We start from the raw sequence: 22,940 nt of genomic DNA on the forward strand, positions 1-22,940 counted from the left end.
GAAGGCATTTGCTCTCCTCCAGTGCTTCAGAGGAGTAACTGCTGTGTTATCTGCCTTCCTCTCTTCCCCCTTCCCTCATCTAACAAGGAGTTTAGGCATTAGGCTACTGGGCAACAATAAGATTTAGATTTAGAAACACGTAAAGTGGTTTTTTTCCTCTTTTATCAGCATTATCAGTAAGGTAAGAAAATTTGATGTATTAAGAAAAAGTAATTGATGTGTTAATGTACAGATAATTAATTTTCTCTCATGTTGCTCCTTCTTACATAGAAGCTCAGTTGAAAAAGACGTTTTACCTTTCAATTGTATTTGTTCTGGAAGACCTTTTGCTTGCTAAAGCTGTTGAAAGCGTGGAACAAAATCTACATACTAGGTCAATTTCAAAAAAGGCCTATTAATCATAATAAAACACTTTATCAACTTCACTACAGGTATAATCTCTCAAAATACAATAGAAGACAGGATCAATCAAGTAATAAAATAGTGATTGCAGTATTTTTCTTCTTAGACACATTCTCTTAACTGGATGTGCTCAATATCACAAAAATCATGCTGTTTGAGAAAAAAAGTATCAGCTAGATAAAAATGACTGGAAAAAACACCTATAAGTCTTACTTTATTCTTTCCTTATGATACAGAAATAATAAAGCCCTAAATCTACCTAGTTATCACCTCAGACATAAAGGGGATCTTAGAAAATACACCAAAATACCAAGTTTGTTCATCCTACAAATTAAGAGGGTAATAGATCAAGACTCAGGATTTTCTGAAATACATCTACCCCTATAATATCAGGGCTGTTCTGAATTTAATCTCTTCTATTTTATTAAGTTGGCTTGTGATGTCAGAGACAGATGGTGGTATGACAGAAGAGATTGAACCTTCCTACCAATATTCCTTTTGAGAAAATTGTATGGATCACTCAGGTCTTGGCACATTTTAGGTCATACCCGGAACATGGTGTCACATTTTGTTTCCCCACAAACACAAGAGAGACAGTGGAAAAACTAGATACGACCCAGTGGAGGATCACTAAAGCATTCAAAGAGTTGGAGAAGTGACATATGAAAGCAAGTAAAAGGAACTGGGTTTGTTCAGCCTGAAGAAGAGAAAGATTAAAGATTTAGTCACAGACTTTCAATAGCTAAAATGTACACAGAGGGGACAAAGGTGCTCTCTTTGAGAGGATGAACTGAACAAGGACAACCAGCAATAAGTACGAGTTGCCAGAATGGAAATTTTGCTGGAATAATAAAGCAATTTTTTTTTTTTTTTTTTTTTAGTATGAAAAAATTAAACCTTGGGAAAAGACCCTCCAGAGAATTCATAGAATTTCCCATCACTGAAAACATTCAAGACTTAGCTAACAGGGCCCTAGATAACCTAAAGTAAGGTCTTGCATTCAACAGCGAGTTGAACTAGAGGACTTCCAGAAGCCCTGTCCAGAACAGACTTTTCTATATATCTCAGCACTCTGTAAGAATTAAGTGCTTAGAAAATTAAGAAATGTTTAGATTTCTTATCTCAAAGGAGACATATAAGTCACATCAAAGAACAGCCTTCCATTTCCATATTTATTTGGAGACACAGTGCCTGATAACATTAGAAGATTTAAGAATTGTTATCAAATAGTAAGCAAAATCAAGAGTGATGCCAAAAACTACATTTCTCAACTCCTCAGCAGAAGTATCAAATGAAAACAAATTGTGCCACTACTGAAGAGAGGAAAAGAAAAAAAAAAAAAATGAAAACAAAGCAAACAAACAAACCTTACAGGTTCTGGGTTGTCTTTCACCTATCTGGCAATCTCAGAGACACAGTTATTATTCATCTGGCCAAATCACAAATGTTAAGGTCTTTAAAAAAAAAAACAAAAACAAATAAACACAACCACCAAACACCACAGTTTCAACCTGAATGCTGCATTCAAGGAGAGGAAACACAATATCAAACCTCTCTTTACCCAGCTGAGCCTCCTTGAGTACTTCTGGCCTCAGCTCTACTGAAATTGGCTTTATAGACAGGGACAGTTTTCTAAAGCACTGTCGTGAAGAGTTTGCTTCAGAGACCCAAAGAGCCTTTTTGTCAGAATTAAGACGAAATTTTGTTTTATTTTCAGTCATGATAATTGCTAATAAGGTCTTGTAAAGAGACTGGACATGTAGACAGTTTACTGTTTGTATTAATTGCCTGAAAGCCTTAATTAAACATTTAGAAGTTTTAAGCAATAGTCATGGTTCTAAATTGTATGGAAATAAATCTACTAAACATTAGCTCATACTATTTCATATATCCATATAGTTAGCTCTGTATATGCTTTAAGCTTCATAATACATTATTTTGCAACTGACACAACACTATCTAAAAATTAAGTACAAATACAGCTTTTGGATTTCAGCACAACTACCAAAAAAGCATTAGCCAATAACTGCAGTTAGCTTTGCCAAAAATCTTTCACTAGCTTTGAATTCTGTGACTTATTTTCCTCTGAGCAATTTAAATAATCATGGAATACTCCAAAAAAATCACAAAACAAGTTCCATATGAAATCTGACCTCACTGCAAAAGAAATCTAACTAGATCTGTGAACATTAGAAAACAAGTCAAGCACAAGACATTTCCAAGAGTTCATTTCAGTTCTTACAGAGTTAGTGGCCAATATGGAGTTCTCAGAAACTATCAATGAAAGAGGCAGATATGAAGAAAAAACATTCTCTCAGGCAATGATATTTTCATATATTACAACAGCAGATGAAGATGTTAGCTGACATATTAATACATGAGATTTCTTTCCTGAAGGCTGTACAATTGAAACAGGTAAGATATTATTATATCTACTTTACGCCAGGGAATCAGTGTGGAGAGTAATACCTGAGCTGAGTATGCATCAGAGTTGTTTTCTCTGATGCAATCCTCTCATATGCAATAACGTCATGGACACGACAGCACCACTGTTTTAAAATCTGTATACTTTTAAAATTGTGACTGCATTTGTTCATTTAAGCACATCCAATAAATCTTACACTCCCAATGTGTTTTCACGAGGACGCATACAATTGACGTGTAACTTATTAAATCACATAGAGGAGGGAAGGGACAAAAATCATAATATCTTCTCTTCCAGTGAAAAGCAAGCCACTGTTTAGAGCACTTAATTTAGTATGGCAGGGGACTAGTACCTCTGACTTCAAAATTGGCACTACCTGCCCATTGATTTCTAAGTGCAGTGGAGCTAGACTATTCCCTATGACATCAATACTACCTACAGCATCACCCACTGTGTTTTGTGCAAATCACTGCTTACAAATTCCTTGAAGTGCAGTCCTACTCTGCAGTTCATCTTCTTAATGGCAAACACATGGAAAACTCTGATGTGTTTCTTCAGTTTCGACAGTTTTTGCTTGTGTTCCATAAGTGCTTGTAAATGTAAGTATAGGGAATCTTTCCCAAATCAATAAAGCCTGTCAAAATAAGGGTAAAAAGCCCATAATTCACCATTGTTCTAGATATATAGAAACACCCTAGGGAGTCAATAAAATCATCAGGTCAGGAGCCTTAAATTGAAAGAGTAGGAAAACAAATCTGTCAATCAAGAGCAAAGACATAATACTTCCTTTTTGTCTTATCGAGTACTTAAATCATTCCTAGATGTATCCAAGTTAATTCTCAGCCTGAGAGACTGAGATTTTACCTTCTGCAGTAAGGCAGGAAGTGTGTCTCTTCATAAGCTAATCCACCAAATTTCATCTAAACTTAAAGAATTGTACTCAACAGAGGGGCTAGAATATATTGCCATATATGTGTGGTTATAATAATGCATATAGTATTTTGTCAGTTAATGAAAACTAAAAACAAACACTGTCACTCCAAATACCTTTTTTAGCAAGCATAGGTGAATTATTGTAAAGCCTCATTATGTCTTTCTCTAGACAGAAGCACAATGAATTATTTCACACCATTGAGCTTAGATACTTTAGTCACTCTTTTCTTGCCCCTGGCTTCTTCTGACTGCACTTAATACAGTCAGAGACAAGTCAGCGAGGGCAGATACTAGAAGAACGTTACAAATATTAAATATATAATAAGTATTAATTATTTACCCAACATCTGTTCCCAATGCCAGAAGTAAGTTGTCTGTGCAGCCTCTGCAGGTATGCTTCAGCTAACCTGCTCTAAGTATTTTCATAGCTTTCCAAACTCTTGCTTACCATTTCCACAGCTATGTAGAAATGCTTACCAGAAGGCAAAGAAAAATGTTCTTGTTTAAATACCCTGCAGCTGTGTATCCAGGTTAAAATGCAAGGCCTTGCTCTTCAAGATATTCCAGTCTATTAACAAGTCTCAACTCAGTAGCATGGTCTTGAAAGGGCAAGTTCCCCACAAGCTTTCCCTGGCTATTCACTTGCCAATAGTTTGTCTTGGTAAACAGCTGACTAGAGCTAGAGCATGCATCAGTTTAGCACATGTTGTCATCTCATCCAGTGATACATAAAGCTCTCACACAATGAGGTGGACCCTGACAGGGCTAGAAGATGCAGGTGCCAATAGTACAAATGTAATTTTCCTTCCTGTTTTACTGGTCACAGGATGTTTTTATGATCATAAGGATTAATTACTCAAGACTGTTGTAAAATAAGTAGGGGGTGATTATTTGTCTAATAATCTAATTTTGTTGTCTCCCCAAACAGGCCTATCGCAAACACAAGTTCTGTTGGGGAAGGAAACTATTTGATTGAAAATAGACGTGCCAGCAGCCAGCATGCTCCCTGTGCACAGGAGAACTGACACAGCCATGACCAATTCACAGACCTTCTCTTGCCTGCCAGATTCCATCTGAATTTGTTCAGATTAAATTCCACCAGTGAGGAATGAAATAGCACCACTTAAGTGCAAACCTAGCCATTCACAACAGCAATCTCTGCTGTCCTGACAAAACTTCAAGGTTATTCTATGAAATCAACGCTTATTTCATTCTTATTCAGGGACATATTAGTCATCAGTCTTTTCTTAATGTGGTTCTCAAAAAGAATTGACTGATACCCAGAAAATCTGAAGTTTTCAGAAAACAGCAGTTGCCCTGCTGCAGTCTTCCTCAAAGCGTGTGCGATCTGTAAACTACAGTTGCAATTCGTGGGATCTGTCTATATAGAAATTGAATGACTATAGCTGGCTGTCATAATTCTTCAGAAATACAGGATATTACTTGCATGATTTTCTTTAGGGCATCATTGTTTTTGACCCTATAATGTTAGAGAAGGGTCTAAAGAGAAAGTTTCAGGATACTTTGGAGACTAGAATATGATAGGCAGCACAATGATGGAATCTGACAGTGTTAAAGGCAACATAAGGTTTTTTCTTTAGTAAAAAAAAAAAATCTTGAAATAATTTATGACATTAGCATACTGGAAACATTAATCTTGAAGTCTTCTAGAATCAGAGAATGGTTTGAGTTGGAAGGGCCTTAAAGACCATCTAATTCCAACCACTCTGCTATGAAATGGATTACCACCCACTAGATCAGGCTCTCCATGGCCCCATCAAACTCAGTCCTAAATGCCTCCCACAATGAGACATACACAATGTCTGAGGGCCAAGTGCTGTAGTGCCTCACCACTCTGAGTAAAGGATTTCCACAAAACACTTAATCTAAAATCACTTCTTTGATTTATTGTCCCATCATTATCAGACCACGTAAAAAGTAAAAAGCCTCCCTCCTGTTTACAAGCTACCTTCAAATACTAGAAGGACTCAGTGAGGTCCCTCCAGAGACTTCTGCTTCTACAACCTCAGCTTTCTCAGTTTGCCTTCACAGAAGACATTAAGATCATCTTAATGGCCCTCATCTGGACCCACCCAAGAGCTCCAATTCTGCCTCATGCTGTGGATTCCAGGCCCGAATGCAGTACTCTCAGTGCGCTCTCTGTCCCATGAGAGAGCGCATGGGACAGAGAGCGCATAGGAGCATGAGTACAATCTTATCTCTTGCCCTACTTCCAAGGGTAGTTTTTTTTTTGCATAATTTGCTTTCTGGTCTATAAATGCACATTGTTGGGTCATATTTTGTTTTTCATCCACCAGTAATCCCAAAGCCTCCTCCATATTGCTGCTCTCTATCCACTTGTTACCCAATCTGTGCAGGACCTTGCACTTCACCTTACTGAATCATACACTGTCTACATGAGCCCACCTCTCAAGATCCCTCTTTAAGTCCCTCTAAAACTCTGAAAGTTTCTTAGAAATAAATAATTAAAATCAGAAAATTTCAGTTCATTAAGAAGCTTCTGAAAGTGAAGCTGTTCATGAAATCTACTCGCTCACTTCTAGATAACAGAAGGAAAGAAGGTATTTCATTTGCAGGCTAGTTCAAATTTCAGGGAAATTTTTCCACTTCACACTTATCACATATTTAGATTAACAAGAAGTATTCCAATATTTAGTTTTTCTCACATTCACAAATCTAGATACTAGATGCAAGAAAACACAGGTTTTCTGAAAGAATCCCTGAAACCTCATATCTCCATGCTGCTACCAGCATCCACTTTCTTGTGAAGAATTGGGGAAACAAAACATATCCACAGCCTGATAGTACACTTAACAACATTGGACCCAAAAAAGGAAAAAGAGGGAGCATACCATACAAAATACTATTCAGTGCAGCTCTCGTAGTAGCACTGTGAAGCTTGAACACTATTTTCCTCTAGTGTTTGTCTTCATAAATATCCTAACAGCAGTCTACTGTTAGGACAGCATGTCTCTGTAGAAACAGAACTTCTAAAATTAAATATATGCCCATCAAGGTAGTAATGACGACTTTAGAAATTGAATGAAAGAAGAATAGTTCATTTGGAAGCAACCTGCAAAGATCATTGAATCCAACTGCTTGACTACTCCAGAGTTAACTAAAAGTTGAAATCTATTAGTGGAGGCATTAGCCAAATGCCACCTGAACACAGGCATAAAGCATCAATCACCTCTCACAGAAACTTGTTCCAGAGTTTCTGTAACTTTGTGACTTATTCCGAAGGAAGTATAGGAGTTCGAATAAAGACAACCTAATAGCCCATGTATCCAAGTAGTCAGCACTCAAGCATAATACCTTTCTGGACATGATGAAAGACAGCAGCAAGGAAAAAAAAAATTGAGTCACAAGTAGATAAGTTAGTTTGTAATAATTGGAGAGAATCAGATATCAATGTTTTTATATCTAACAATGTTTTTATATCTTAGTTGCAAATTACAGACTGTCAGCAATTTGTTTTATGATTGTGATATTTTGGTTGACAGCTGCTTGTCACTCAAAATTGAACAGAAGTCTCCATATAAAATATCATAGTGATTTTTTTTTTTCCAAAGAATTTTTACTTCATCTAGTAGCAATATATTCAAAGACATGAAGAGATTTCTGTATTTTTGTGAACACTTGAAGTCCATTCTAGTGTTTGTCTGAACCTGACCTGTTTGTCTCTCTTCTGAGAAAACTGGATAAGTAATTAGATGACAGCGTAACACAAAGCAACAACAATACGCCATCAGCAGGGTCTATTTTTAAATCTGCTTTCATCTTTACTCATTTTTCCTGTTAGCTGCATAGTATAGGGTCTGAAGAATGCCTCCTTCTCTCCCATTTAACCAGGAGGCACAGGTGCAGAGCTTGCATGCCCTGACAGTCAAGAATATTTAGCAGTAGGAATAGTAGGCAGTGCCTCAAAATCAAGCTGGTTAAAAAGAAAAACAGATGCTTTTTTTCAACAGTTGCTCCATCAGCACTGCCCCCTGCCCTGTTTCTGAGCCCTACACTCCCCACAGTCACTGCAGGTGATCAAGCTGCAGACTAGCAAGCAGCGGAAAAGCTTTTATCTCAAATGCATATTGAGATATGATATCTGCTATCATGAGTAAGTTCAATTGCACAAAATTAAAAAGAATTGAAAGGGTTAATCCTCTTACTACATCCTATAAGAACTGGTGTAAATCTGATTTAACATGTTTATGTCTGTCTCTCTCTCCTAGGTAATTTATAATACCCTCAAGTTCCAATATAAAAAGCACATAGCTGCAGGGAGACATGTCAACTTCTCTTACACAGACTGTCATTCCCTTGGAAACATAATAATTAAGATATCTGGTGTAACTGCTTCTGCCAGAAATATTTTTAGATTTCAGCTCATTTCAAGAAACTCAGAATTCAAGGGTAAAATTATTTAATGCTGCATGTCAAACTAAGAAAATTATCCCCCACTGTCAGGAGAAACACATTAAAAAAAACAGACATTAATGCACAATTCCTCATCAATAATAAGAAACTCTTGCTCAGAAAACAGTTAAAAAAAAAAAAAAAAAAAGTGAAGCCAAGAATTAACTTCCCAAGAAACAAGCACAGCTGAAACTGAATTGAAATTGTTACTGCTATTACAAACAATCCCTATCTGCATTAGATATTTTCACAGATCTGGAGGTGCTGAGATGGCACAACAGATACCTCTTCAGTGATCTGTGTATTGGCAGCAACAAACGCACAGTGCTTGCTAGAGCTTCTTAGGCATAAGAACCTGTGTGCTCACAGCAGTGTCTTACCTCCTATCTGCTTGAGTTAACAGACAGTTATCTCCAGCTTCAGCAATGAAACAGTGATAGGTTTTGCATAGTATTCAGTGTACTGTTATGCTGCTGCAAATAGTAAAGACTCATTTAATCAGTGAAATTAGACTCAGTCAAGAGGCATCTGGATGAGGTGCTACAAGATATGGTTTAGTAGTTTTGTGGGTAGTAATGGAGATAGAAAGACTGTTGGACTAGATGATCTTAGGTCCTTTCCAACCTATGCTAAATAGGTCGTAAACAGGATAAGTCGCTTGAATTTGCCTCTTCAGAAATGAGTATTTTTCTGTCCAGTCACACATCAATTGCTCGGAGCAACTTTAGGGCAGGTAAGTGTACTTCTGTTGAGGTCCCAGCCTTTTCTCTGTAAATATCACCACTGAAAGACCATAAATTATTAAGGCCTATACTCTAACATACACTGAAACTGAAAGCCAAAGAGAAAATCTGACTGCTCAGTAAAGAGGAAAGACCCCTTAGCTGCAAGTGCATAGGCCTATTTGTAAAGCCAACTGTGATATAGAAGGGTAGACGCAGATCAAATTAAGTATTGAGCAAGCAGGATCTTGTGGGAGTCACAGAATTTTTTTTTAATCAATGAGTCAGCATTATTTGAATTGCTATAGGCAATTAATAGGTTTTGATGGATGGGTAGGGTTGGAACTTGTAGTACTCAAACAAGAGTGGCCAGTGTTAAGCTGCAAAGTGAAAGATAAAATTAAGTTTACAAGTATTTAAGAACAAAAGTCCTGGAAAGGAAAAGACAGTAATGTCTTCAGCATGAAAAACCACAACTACACATCTTTCCAGAAAGGTGAACACGCAGCTGCAGGTCACACTAAGTATTCGGTGCTAAGAAAAGCAAAAGATTACTTTGTATGCATTGTATAGGCAGTCCTGTTTACACGCTACGTGATATTTGTCCTTCTCACAGAAGCATTACATTATTATCATGTGAACATGAGTCAATTATGCCTTTTTCTGCAAAACTGATGGTGAGTCATTCTCCAGACTTTGTTTTTGCAGATTGTAAAGTTTTCTGCCTTGCACTGTTTTTATTGTACTCTGCAGGGCTTAGTCCATTCTTTCCAGAAAAATCACTCTGAATCTGAACAGCATTCTCCAGGGTGTTTGAAGGTTGTTCTATTATGTGTCATTAACAAGTCTAGTAAATACATTCCATGCTCTGCTACCCAACACACCAACAAGAATTTCAAGGCATACTGAGATCTGTTGAGCCATGCTCCATTTTGACAGCAAACATCAATGATCACTATAGAGTCTTAAATACTTTCACGCAACGCTTCCAGCTTTTCCTATTCATTTCCTTATTTTCCTTTTAAGTATAATCCAAGAGAATGACATAAACCTTATCAGGCCTCTGATAATTACTTTTCTCACCTTCCGCACTGAGTTCAGTAGGTAGAATGCAAGTGATTTTTTTCTTGATAAATTAATACAGGTTATTATAGCCTTCTTTTCTTTTGGATGCTAATGTATCTTTTTTAAATACACATTTTCATGTGTTTCCCAGGAAGACAGATCAATTTAATCATAGCTTAATTCATTCTTTTTCTCCCTTACTTAGAATAGCTGGGTGTTCTTCCATTTTTCTTTTCCTTTCACACTCTTTAAAGAAAGTATTGTACGTACAATCTATTCTGATGTTTTACATAACTAGTTATGCTTTAGAGTGGTTACCTTAAAGTTATCAGTGCTGTTTTCAACCTCTTACCAGCCACATTATAACTTCATTCAGCACAACTCTAGCATTTCATTTCTCTCAGAATAGTTAAGGGATGAGTAGACTTTAGGAAGCAGTTGTTCACCTTTTAGGAGCTATTCTGAGGAAGACTGAAACAAAGTAGATTGTGGGTAGATGTTGCTGGCCTATGTTGCAAGTGAGACCTGCTAATTCACAAATACTGAAAATCCATTAAAGAAGGTGGCACCCGAGTGTGCGTTACAGTCATGTCAAAATAGGGATGGACTATGACAAGCTCTTAGGAGTTACTCTTCAATAAAAATAGCCATCTATGGCTATTGATGATAAAATAAATACAACTAGCACCCATGAGAGGCTAATGCAAAGAACAGCTCAGGAAAGATGACACTCAGTAAGTTTGATATTTTCCACATAGATGAGCCATAAAATACCCATTCTGAGACATTTAAAAGCAATTTCAAGATCATTATCATAAATCGCTTCTAAAAAGAAAACATTTTGCACCTTAAATATCAGTGCCACAAGACATATTCATAGACAATGCAGAAGAGGAATTTTCTAAACAAAAGAGTAAAGTATTTTATTCTACCATCAAAAGGAAACATCGCAGAGTAGAGTGTTAAGTATGTTCAGGTTACTGAAAAAAAGTACTAGATTTTAAACTATTGACCCTGAGGTCCAGACCAATCCCTTCAGAGTCCTTTGGATGAGATGAAGTTAAAAATCTTTTTCCTACAGTCTGGGATTCAAAGAGATCTCAATCTTGTGAGACAGAAGGTGAAAGAATTTCATTAAGAAGCCACCAAATTTTATTAGATTAATATAATAATAATGTACCTTCTCTAGTTACAGATACCCATAATTAGAAAATCTTTTTTACACAGGCTGGTACATTTGTTTTATTTTAAGTCTTGATTTTTTTCCATACTCAAAATTGTTTTTGATCTAAACTTCTCTGCTCACATCTGCCTTTATTTGATTATTCTAACTACAAATTTCAATTCTCTAAGCTGTCCACAAATGCAACATAATATTTATATCATGCACAACTGCCACAAGATACTGAGCAGAAAAATTACTACAGCTACATGATTGTCTTCAACTATCTTGCAATTTATTCAGTTTTCACTGCTAGAAAGAAGTCTCCAAACTTCACAGTTTACAGCCAAATTATACTGATTTGAAGTTATACTTTTACCATATATCCTGCCATATTGTTTAAAGTTCTTTAGTGTTTTATTTGTTGGCGATTTGTCCTTGCCACTTCAAGATCATGTTTAAAAACTTTCTAATTTCCAAAGCATCCTCTTCTTTTACCCATATGAATTCTCCTAGCTAGAGATTTCCAGTCCCGTGAATAATGAATGAATAATTTAAGACTCAATTTCTTAATCTGTTGCATTCATTCATTTTACAATGAGTTTGATGAGAATTGAAGGCACTAACCACCTCACAGAAATGAACATCTGAGCTGTAATTTTTTTTTTTTTTTTTTAAAAAAAGATCGCCTCTGTGAGGAAAAAACTAAATGGAACTCCAAATAATAACTTAAAATGAAATCCACGAGCATAAAGATATTAATTAAAACTCATTTCTTCCTAACCTCAACTGTTTAAGCCTGCAGTTACTATTTACATAGAATCCAGGGAGTTTCACACTATGTTTCATTTTCAATATTTCAACAGCACTAAGGTATGAAAAGAGAATACTTTACCCAGCAGATGCCATCCACTAATTTCCAATTCTAAAAGAAAAAATACTTTTACAAAATACGTTTTAAAAAGAAATCCACTATATATAGCCGGTATTTTTTTAGCTTCATTCAAAGCAATCATCTATACAGTCTCTTCCAATACAGATCCACTACTGTGTTCTATTGTCCTGATGATTAAACTCATTTTTAGTTGAAAACACATTTTTTAAAATACACCTTCCACAGTATTTAAAGGATAAAATTTCTCACAGGCTTTTGTTCTAAACCTCTCTAATGGGATTTCATAGAAAATCTAAAGGAAGCAAATTCACAACAGCTAATATACTTTAATTTTGAAGGTAAGGTTAATTGGAATAAAAAGTTTGAGCTCTGTATTAAAACAGCATTTGCATATTAACATTTACTTTTATGTATTTGTTCATAAAGACCTTAGTATAGCCACGAAAAGGGAGAGAGGAGAGAAGAAGTGGGATGAGAAAAAAATAACATGAATTTGGAATATAAAGGAGTAGAGCTACATTCCCATAGGATACAGAAACAGCAAGTTCATCTTTCCATAAACTAGAAACATAGATGTATTTAAGAAAAAAAAAAAAAAGAAAAAGAAAAGAAAGAAATATATGGTACATAATCTTCTGTCATGCATATAAATGATTATAATATTAAATATGCATTGTAAGAAAGAATTAGGACAAAAAACCATGTAAACCATACCAAATTTAAAATTTGAATAAGCTATTGATACAGCATAAATAAGTTGTTACAATTCAATTAGAGCAATCTGTCACTTTCAGGCGTAACAGCATTTAATCACATCTTTTCTAAGATTCAAAGAGCAACTGGCACTGCATAGAGAAGGGGTAATGGAATACTTAGAAACATTTTCAAAGAATTACGTAAGCAAGGAAAATGAAGTGACTAAGCTTTCACTGTTCACACAAGAATCATGTGAATCTAGCAAAAAATTACCAGGGTTTTTCCACTGCATCCCTCCAGTCTTCTGAGCATCTGCAAGGCAATCAACACAAACATTATCCAACTCTTACCAGGTACCATAGCATTCACAGACTCTTAGCAGGGGACTTCTGGAAAGATGAGTTATTAACCTACATGTTCTGTCAAAGTTAACTACGAAAATTAGGATCTCTCTCAGAATTTTCAAGTAATTTATGAGGTTCCTGAGAGGCACTATAACAATATTTGCAACCTATAAACTCAAAAAAGATTGAGTGTTCTGCTCAACAACAATCTTCCTTCACATAGCAGGGCACAAGGTTCTGAGTTTTTTCCTGTCACAGTAATTTACCTCGTTGTTCAGACAGAAAAAAACAACAGTCATGGTGCAAGTTTAATTCAGTATAACACATCTTGTTTTCTAAACTAGGTTTTCATAAAGTCAAAAGCTTTCAGTCACAAGTCCTAACATTATCTAAATGAGATTTATCCTTCTTACGAACATTCCTCTAAATAGGTGTAACATGATAGAAAGCATGCAGAGCAGCAAGGTCTTAGGCTACAGCAAGTGAGGTTTGCTTAAATGTGACAGCAGTAGGTACAGAAATAAAAGGAGGAGAAAAAAAATACTTATCTTTGAAAGGCCTATAAGGCCCTCAGGGAGGCAGGGATCCTCCTATGAGGTACCCTCACCTCCCTGCCAGCCCTTAAACTGTCCTGGCTCCACCTCTTCTAGCCACTTGGATGCACTGCATGCACCTGAGCTCCCCTGGGTTGGCCCTGCCTTCTCACCAGTTGCTCAATCACTGCTTCAAGCCATAACTCAGTATTTCCACTACAATACAGTTGTATAAAAAAAAAAAAAAAAAATCCCACTTTTGTATTTTCTACCTATAAAAACATTAAGCAGCATTAGTTATCAGCACACCTGATAATCTGTAGTTTTGTGCTAATAGAGGAGAAAAAAACATATCATGAACATATGACCCCTATTTTTTATTTAGATGTAACTAGCATCTTTTTCATTATACTAAAAACAGTAGCTATTTTTAGAATTAGTCTTGAAAAAAAAATGCACCAAGATCCCATATAGCATAATTGAGCTTCCAGTTCAGAGAATACTATGTCTGAGAGTACAGCTTGATCACTTGCGGCTGATTTATAGAGATTCGCACAGCTTTTTCAGCTTATATTTTCAAAAAACAAAACAAAAAAGACATTTTTAAGAGAAAAAAAAGGAAAAAATGTTTTTGATTCATTTACAAATGATTTTTTTTTTTTTCTTATGGCCTCTGCCATAGAACCAGCAAATAAAATTCCTCAACACACACAATGAACACAAACAATAAGGACTCTGCCAAAATTGAAATCAGCATGACTTCTATCAGAAATTTAAATGCCAAAAAGAGATCCAAATAAACAGAGGTTTCTTCCAGGTTCATCATAAAACCTCCTTGAAAGTTTCCATACCTGGCCTCCCTGTGGCATTTCTATTACCAAAACACTGAGGAAGATTCTTGACATTCTGACAAAAGTAACCTTCTCATATCCAGTACCATTGCAAATCTGCAATCAAAACATGCACTCATTAAATTCTTTTTACTTTTAACATATTTCTCATGACCTACAAAAGCCATCAACTCCCTCTCTTTTTCAGATACTCTTTTGTCCAACTTTCTTACTAGTTTACTAGTTACTAGTCCAACTATTTACTAGTTTAAAATATAATTTCCTGAGATATTTTCTTTTTCCACACGGCTGACCTCAATGCTACTTAATTTAAAAAAGTATGAAATTATCAACTGACAAAAGAAACAAAGGAATAAGAATATAATCTTTGCACTGCTTGAAAAAAACATCCATATCAGAAACTCATATTGTGAATGTACTGGCTTTTTTAGATAAGCTGACAGTAGCTTTTTCACTTTGTTTATATTATGTCTGATAAGTTTACCTGAAATAAAGCATTTGAAAGTGATACTATAGCTCATTTCCAAAAACTTCACCAAACTTTGAGAACAAATTCTTGAAGTGTTGTTATTTCCATCATCCACTTTTTCCATATCCTGACTACAATCTACTTTGGCTGAGAAATAAATGACGCACTGCTGTTATACCCAACAATAAGAATGCTGAATTTGTACTTGTACCTAGTCCTCACACATATGCTCAAAACATAGAAGGCACCATATTTTGCAGTGACAGTGATACTACTGTATTTATTTTATTTTCTAAACAATTGATAGGAGGAGTGGACTTCAGTCCAAAGAATTGTCTCTCAAAACTTTTGAGGAGAAGAAATAAAAATCAAAGTATGGAATAGGCATGTTGTTACAAGTATTTCCTCGTGTGTATGTTTAAAAGCAGTAATGAAAAAGTAATTTCCATAGCATCAGCGTACTCACATTTTTATTGTCTTACTTTCCTATTTCTCAGTTACTATCATAAAAAATAAACTGCACTGTTAAAGATCTAGCAGAAATTACACATACTTTACATATAATTGAACGTATTACATGTCTTCCTGTCAAAATTTACAAGGATGCATTGTTAAAGAAGCACTACCAGTAATTTAAGTTTATTCATCCATCTAGAGAGCAGTGCTCGCTAATGCTCTCTTCTTGTTCAATTTATGATGCCCCAAACAGTAAGACCTTACCTATTTCTTCTTGAGAGAAATTCCATCAAGTCTTGCTTGCAACACCCTGCTTTGCAATCAACATTTAATACTCTCTAAAACATGCAAATTTGTATCTGCTCTGCTAATACATACTTATAGAAAGTACAGGCGCTTATTTGCATTCGTAGATAATAAAAAAATTTGACATTCCAATTTTAATTATTTTACCTTAATGGTAATCCCAAAGGAAATCAAGGGAAACACTGTCTTCTCCATATTTGATAGATGGATGGACTTGTCACTCGCAAGAGAAAAATCCGAAAGCACCACTATAATGACTGTGCTGTTAAAGGCAATAGTTCTAAACGTGAGATAAATCGCTGTGAGAAAAGCAAATGCATTGTCAATATATCTTCAAAAACCTCCTTAGCAGTTTTTCCATTACTATTTCACACTGTCCTACTTGGATCGATTTCTCCCACCTGCAGAACTCTTTCCCTGATAAATTTCAGTACTTCAATTCAGCAAAAGGGTAACAGTTTGTCTATTTTGAGTAGATGGATTTACCAGCATGTATATTTTCACTGTGACTACATCAAAATACTGGAAAGACAAGTGCTTGCTGTGTTTTTTCTATACAATGAATTCACACTTTATTTTTCTGGATGGTTTGAATAGCTTGGAAAATAAATATAATTATTCTCAAGTCCAACATAAGAGCTGAAATAAACCTACCAACTCAGAACTAATTGGTATTCAAGTTTATAATTACTGGCTTTGTCAAATAGATCTATTCTGATTGTTTCACTTTATTAGTACTGTCACACCTTTTAAATTTTAACACCGTGTTTAAATCAACCTGTCTTTAGTAATTTCCATGAGTTACACAATTATGCAGGTAGCAATTAGAGTAGTTTGGACATGAAAAGCAACTCTTGAAAGAAAAAAGTGGATCTGTACATTCAGTTCATTAGGTGATTATCATTGTTAGACTAATGTCAAGAAAATCTTTTAAATAAGAGTTACGCCAATTTGTATATCCTTTAATAACAGAAAGATGCATATGAAAAAACTAACTCTGTTAAGTCACTTCCAAATCTGCCAAATTTTGTGATCCTCGCATGAACTACTTAGACTATCTATCCAGTTGTGTACACAGCACATTTTCCTCCACTACATCATTAAGTGAGACTGAGTTTTTCCATATGAAATCAAGCTGACCATCTAAAATCGCACATATAAACAGGGATATTCAAGTTTGTTTTCTATATACACTTCTGGAATTTCAGATGCAGCAAGCATTAGCAAAGTAATATCAGACCTGTGGCTTCAAAAATGAACATAAAGCTTCTTTCAAGACAGTGAACGCCATGAGCTTTCAGTTCCATCCTCCTACCCCCACCTACCTCAGTTTCCCTCTCAAGGCTGTCTACAATAATAGACAAAATTCACACAGATTATCTTGGCCAAAGTATCATTAATAGAGCCCACAGTCCATTGTCTAGTTGTCAATAAACTGTACATGTTTGACAGGAATAGTATGACTACTCAAATAAGAAAAATAAGAAAAATATACCACAAAAACACACACATAATTAGCAGCTGTGAAAAAGTTTCCCACACGCATCTGTAAATTCCTGAGGATACATTCAACCATAAGAACAACGTTAGCCGGGGACTGCAAATAATCACCAACACCCACAGATACTGGAACTTAGATGTACCTCTTCTTGCCATCCTTTTTATTCTCTTGAGCCTTAGTATTTTTTCTTGGCCTTCATAAAAATCAAACTAGCATCAGATTTAGTACATATGTTAGGGAGGGGTGCAGGGCTGAATACAGCAGCCCTGATATTCCCAAACCAAGTGACAGAGAATTCACATAGTATTGACACATAGTACACAGATACGGGAGGTGGGACTGATATAACTATCAGCCTCCACCCCAGAAAGGTGGAGGGAAACACAAGTATTCACCGTTCTCCCTGGTCTTTGTCCCACTGTATCACATATGCAAGGAAGATGACTGCATGTAACTGTAGTTTTAACGTTCTAGATAAAGCAACTCTGAAGGAGTAAGAAAGTTTCTAAACCCTAACACTGCCTACTGTGAATTATAAGCAGGAAAACTCAGTTTTGACCTTAACTCATGCGGTGAGATTCATCTCATCCAAGCATATGTGTCTTCAAGTATATTCACATGATCTGATTACTCTAAGTTTCACAATTAATATACATTTTATTCTTGACTCACATATTTTCCCTTAACAAATGCCTTTGATATCTGTAGTATGTGTTTAAAGGCCAAGAACATTATCTCCAGTATTCGCCAAGGATTAAGTACTAAAATGAAAGTACTGTAAAAGAAAGAGGCAGACATCACTGCATTTTATGCCCTTAAAGTAGATCAAGGACATAAAAAGTCTCCCTGATACAGACGAGTAGGGTTTAGATGTGAACTAGATGCCAAACTGCTCAGCCTTATGAAAATTAAAGTACTTTCATGTAGTTCCCATAAGACAACGATCGTTATAGGATCAGACCGGTGTGTTTTTTTCCCTGTCTCCTAATTTTAGCCAAAGTATAAGTTGTACAAGGGTACTTTTCATTTAGTAAGTGAAATAATGGCAGAAAGGCATTGCAGCAGCACAGAGCACAGAGACAACCACCTGAAGTATTTAACTTCAGACCATAATGGGTTTTGTAGTCCTCCTTCAACTTTAACTGGCTTAACAATGCTTTTGTTCATATGAAAGTTGAGCCATAGATCAGTAATGATCTGAGAAACATGCAGTATAACTCTAACTAGCTTTCCCTTTTTGATGTGGCCTCCATTCTCTCACAGAGGCACATAATTTGGCCACACACAAGGTTTAGCACTTGTATGATGACTTATTTGTAAGTCATTTGCATTGTTGAAAAGAAATTAATACCATATTGAGGATAGTTCATGCTCTTTCCTGAACCAATTATGAACAGCCAACTTAAAACACTCTGATTTAAGACACATGAATGTAAATTAGTATATGTATACCTAGTTATTCAATTCTCAAATATCTTTGAGGTTCCCCAGTTGCTTACTCTGTTCACTGTACCCAGAAGCTTTGTTCTATTAAAGCAGAGAGCAGAATTCCAGATGCTTCAGCTATGGGTATGATTTGCACTCAGTATACACCCAGTAGAAAATCTAAGCTACAGGGTTGGAATTGTTCTCATTGTTACTCAGACAAAATATAATTGAGTAACACTTGCCCTTTCTCTTTGAAATTAGCAGTTCTTGTGAAGCTACCTTTTTGAGCATCAAAATTCGAAGTTACAATAACACTTGTTTATACACTTCCAGTAAAAAAATCACATATAATACAAAAAAACCTCACCTTCACCCACAAAAAAAAAGCCCATAGCCATAAGCTTATCCAACCATAAGCAAGAGAAACTTATCCACATTTTCACAATTTGCACATTTTACATGGTGTTACGTAACACAATCTTAATTTAAAAAAATAAAATAAAAAAAATAAAATCTTTCTCCTGTAAATGGTTGTTACTATATGGAAGATCTGTAAAAGTTTCACATTAGTGGATCAGAAACTGCTGACTGGGAAGCGATATATAAAACGTAAAATGATATGACAAATTTAACTGCAGACAAAGCATATTATTTTGTATTAACAGCAAACATTTCCAATCTGAGGGTAGTATTAATGAGAATCTTATTGATTTGATGAAACCTTGTTAGTTTTTCTGTAATCCATATTGAACTGATTTTAAAAATCACTGATTTGTTTATAAATATTTTGCATAGGAAAAATCATATGGTGATCTGTAAAACGAACTTATTTCTATAAAATATTGATTTTTGTATGTGCACACACCTTTTAAGTTGATAACTTTGTGTGAACGCTTGTTTGTAATTGCTTAATCTTTTAGGTGCTGGTTATTACACAGTGGTGCAATCTCCAAGCTGCTATCAATAATAATAAAACAAGCATTGTACTGTCAATTTAATACATAGAAAATTACAAAAATCAGCATCATGTTTTCTAGCGTTAAAATGAACCACTTCAAATCTACAAGCATAAGAAAAAAATGTTCTCCTAAAACCAAAAGAACTCATTTCACACAGAGGCTGATGGCAGCGTTCAGCCCATGTGTTCCACAGTACTAAACCAATCTGTTTTCCTTGCAAATGTGTTAAAAAAAAAAAAAAAAAAAAAAAAAAAAAAAAAAAAAAAAAAAAGAATCAATAAGCCTTCTACGTGAATTAGTATGGTCCATAAATAGGCTCGTGCTTTCAGTTTAAGATATTATTCATCACCACCCCACAACTATCATCAAGAAAAATTACAGCATAGTAGAGATAGAGCCACAAAAGCATTTAAATTCCAGAATTTGCTTCTGCAAGCAAAGAGTACAAACATGCATCTCTATTTTCACTCAATTTGTACTATGTAGTTGGCACTAAATCAGTCTTCAGTTACACCCACAGTCACTGGTGTCTGCATGCCTGCGTGCAGGTAAAACCAAGTACTGTTTATGATCTGCTCTTTCTGGGTTATGTTTACTTGCAAACATATTTTTAAGTGTTGCTCAGTCTCCAACCATGTTTCCTTTCTTGCAGGGAATCTCAAGCAATTTACAGTAAAATACATTACTGATGTTTTTAAGCACGCAAAAACACTGAGGTTCAATTGGAATGGCTCTTCGTTGTCCTTACCCTCCATTGTCACAAGTCTGTGAAGTGCACACTAACAGAAGGGTCATTAATTTTCACTGGCATCAGTACTATTAACAACATCACCCAGGCATTCAGGACTGGCATTTAAAAAGAAAAAAGAAAAAAGGTAAAGAGATGCACAGTTCTCTGATCTTCAGACTCGCTGGTTATGCCTTACTGCTCCAACAGGAGGCAGTGCAGCACGACAACTGGTCATCCATAGAGCCAAGCATGACACTTGTACAGTGGTGCTGACAAGATACATCCAGGTCAGGATTGGGCTTCCCCGATCTCACAGGCTGAAAGCCAACAGTTCATGTTAGCAGATGACCAGTATAGGCAGGCACATGAAGCTGAATGGAGTACAGTAACCATGCCTAGTTTTGTGTAGGTCTGAATAAAATCCAGTTTGCTTACTCTGTAGTGCAAAGCAACCCATAGAGGCAAAGCCCACACCTAATCTGAACTAAAATGCTAATTCTTGTTCACAAAAATGCATATTTATGTGCCTGAGTAACACTTGAACTAAAAATTTCAACCTGTTATTTAGCATTTAACTCCACAGTGTTATAGGATAATTATTGAGACTCGAGCTTTGAAATCTCTGGAAATCCACATAAGATCTATCAGCCAAAAAAAGGAGAATTGATCTACTCAGAGAGGAAAGGAAAGTTTTTAATTTTTTTATTAATTATTATTTTTAGATGAGCTGTAGACTGTATCTTATTCAGCAGCTCATCCAATGACTTAAATCCTAGGAGGTGTAACAGCAGGAGTCAGCACAAATGCTTTGTATAGGACAAGCAGCTGCCAATATGATTGAGTTGGCATCTATACCTGTAGTAGATCAGAAAGATAATAGAAAAGTACCTGTATATCAATGTAAATTAATTTATATCAAAGCCCCTCTTCACATAGTAAGAATATGATCAAAATTTCTAATCAAAATGTGTCAGGAGAGTAAAGAAGCAAATTTCCCTAGCATCTGTTCTGACAGAAATAGAGCAATGGTTCACGGGCAAGTGCCAAAGTTCTCACTCAGTTTGGTGCAGTAATGGAAATAATCACTGTGGACAGAAATGTTTCAGAGAAAATAAAGTTTCAGATTAACAAATTGCCTGTGAATCATTAAGAGATAGGGCATAAAATTATATCAAGTCATGGCAACAAAGGGCTTACAATTATTCATGGAAAAAGTCAACCAAGACAAACTGCTGTAGCATTCATTAAGCTAATGAGGGGAAGCACCTTGAATTGCAGTTTGAGGATAATACCTTGAGGTCAGAATGCAATTTGATGCAACTTTGGTTCTCTTTACTAAGAACTATTACTAAGTTTTGAAAACAAATCTGAAGTCATGGATATGACTGCCTCTCCTTCAGAGAACAAAAAGGAAAAAACTTTTATGAAATATATGTATGCCTTAGTTTTATTTGAACATTACTCTGTGACTCTAAGTGATAAGAAAGCCCTAACCTCAAAGGCTGCTTTTCTGAGAAGTATGAGTATCAAGTGAAATAATTTTAGTTTCACATTAATCAATATACTTACGGAAAAAGAGGTAGAAAATGGATGAAAAGCATTGAAAAGGAAAGAAAAGTGTAACATCCACAAAATTCTAAAGAATGTCCATCACAGGAACATAAATGGATAACTGCAAGCTGCCTATTTCAGGCTGTACAGTAATAGTTTTTCTAAAGAAAGCCAGGGCAATTCAGCCACATTTCTGGGACACTTGGGAACTACCCTGGGCCTGCCTCTATACTGCAGCAACTAGCAAAATGCCCTTAATGCCTTCAGCCTGAAAGCAGGTTGATGCTCTCAAGTATTAACACAAAATTCCTTATCAAATTCATGTTCCTGCCTTTGATGAATTCCAGACTAAACACCTCTGACACGATCCTCTCACTTTTGACTGCCAGACAAACATCTTTAAGATCTACCTAGAACACAAACTATGTCATTTTAAATATGAGGTTACTGTTATATGCTCAGTGAGCACTGAGACTTACATATGATCAACAAATATACAGAGTGGCACAATTAGGTTAATACCTACAGATCGTATAACTAGAAAGGTTATCACAGTGGAAAGAGATAATCAAAAATAAATGAAATGCTCACCCACCTTCCTAGGCTCACAGAAAAACTCTAAAGTGAATGATCTTCAGAAAGAGATTCTTCCCCAATGCAGTCAGCCCTAAATGGGTAGGAGAGGTAGAGCCAGGCTCTGCTCACACAGCTGAATTGCCTTTGTCTGTGTTCCCGTGGCTGACTCAGTACTTACTTCAGGTGAGCAATCAGAGGTTCAGGCCATGATTTAACAGTTTCCATACAGGCCTGGAATCTCACAGTTTCAGGTTCTGGTCCTGTTCCCAGTCCTCCTTACAACTTTTCATCATCTCACTTCCCACAAAGGGTGGGTATCTCTCAGATGCACCAGATGGTAGTTTCCCTATTCCACTTTTAGCTGATGAGGACCAAATGCAGGTGAAACAATTTTAGTGATAGGGTCTTTGCTAGCCTGACTTAGTCTGTCTGAAACTAATCAAGCAGTAACTGGTTAATTAGTGGTAGCAGACCCATGGAGGTAATAACTTTCAGAATGAAG

General features: G+C 35.9%; 1 long non-coding RNA gene across 1 annotated transcript in view; it reads right to left on the reverse strand.

Annotated features, from left to right (window-relative positions):
* Positions 1-22,538, reverse strand: part of LOC128091516 (uncharacterized) — a 45,030-nt gene extending 22,492 nt beyond the window's left edge. Inside the window, exon 1 of the long non-coding RNA XR_008211440.1 lies at positions 22,458-22,538. This is a non-coding gene — a long non-coding RNA (uncharacterized LOC128091516). The remainder of the gene's footprint in view (positions 1-22,457) is intronic.
* Between the last annotated feature and the right edge of the window lie 402 nt (positions 22,539-22,940).

Source organism: Tympanuchus pallidicinctus, unplaced genomic scaffold, assembly GCF_026119805.1.
Source record: "Tympanuchus pallidicinctus isolate F22 unplaced genomic scaffold, pur_lepc_1.0 scaffold10, whole genome shotgun sequence".
Lineage (NCBI taxonomy): Eukaryota > Metazoa > Chordata > Aves > Galliformes > Phasianidae > Tympanuchus > Tympanuchus pallidicinctus.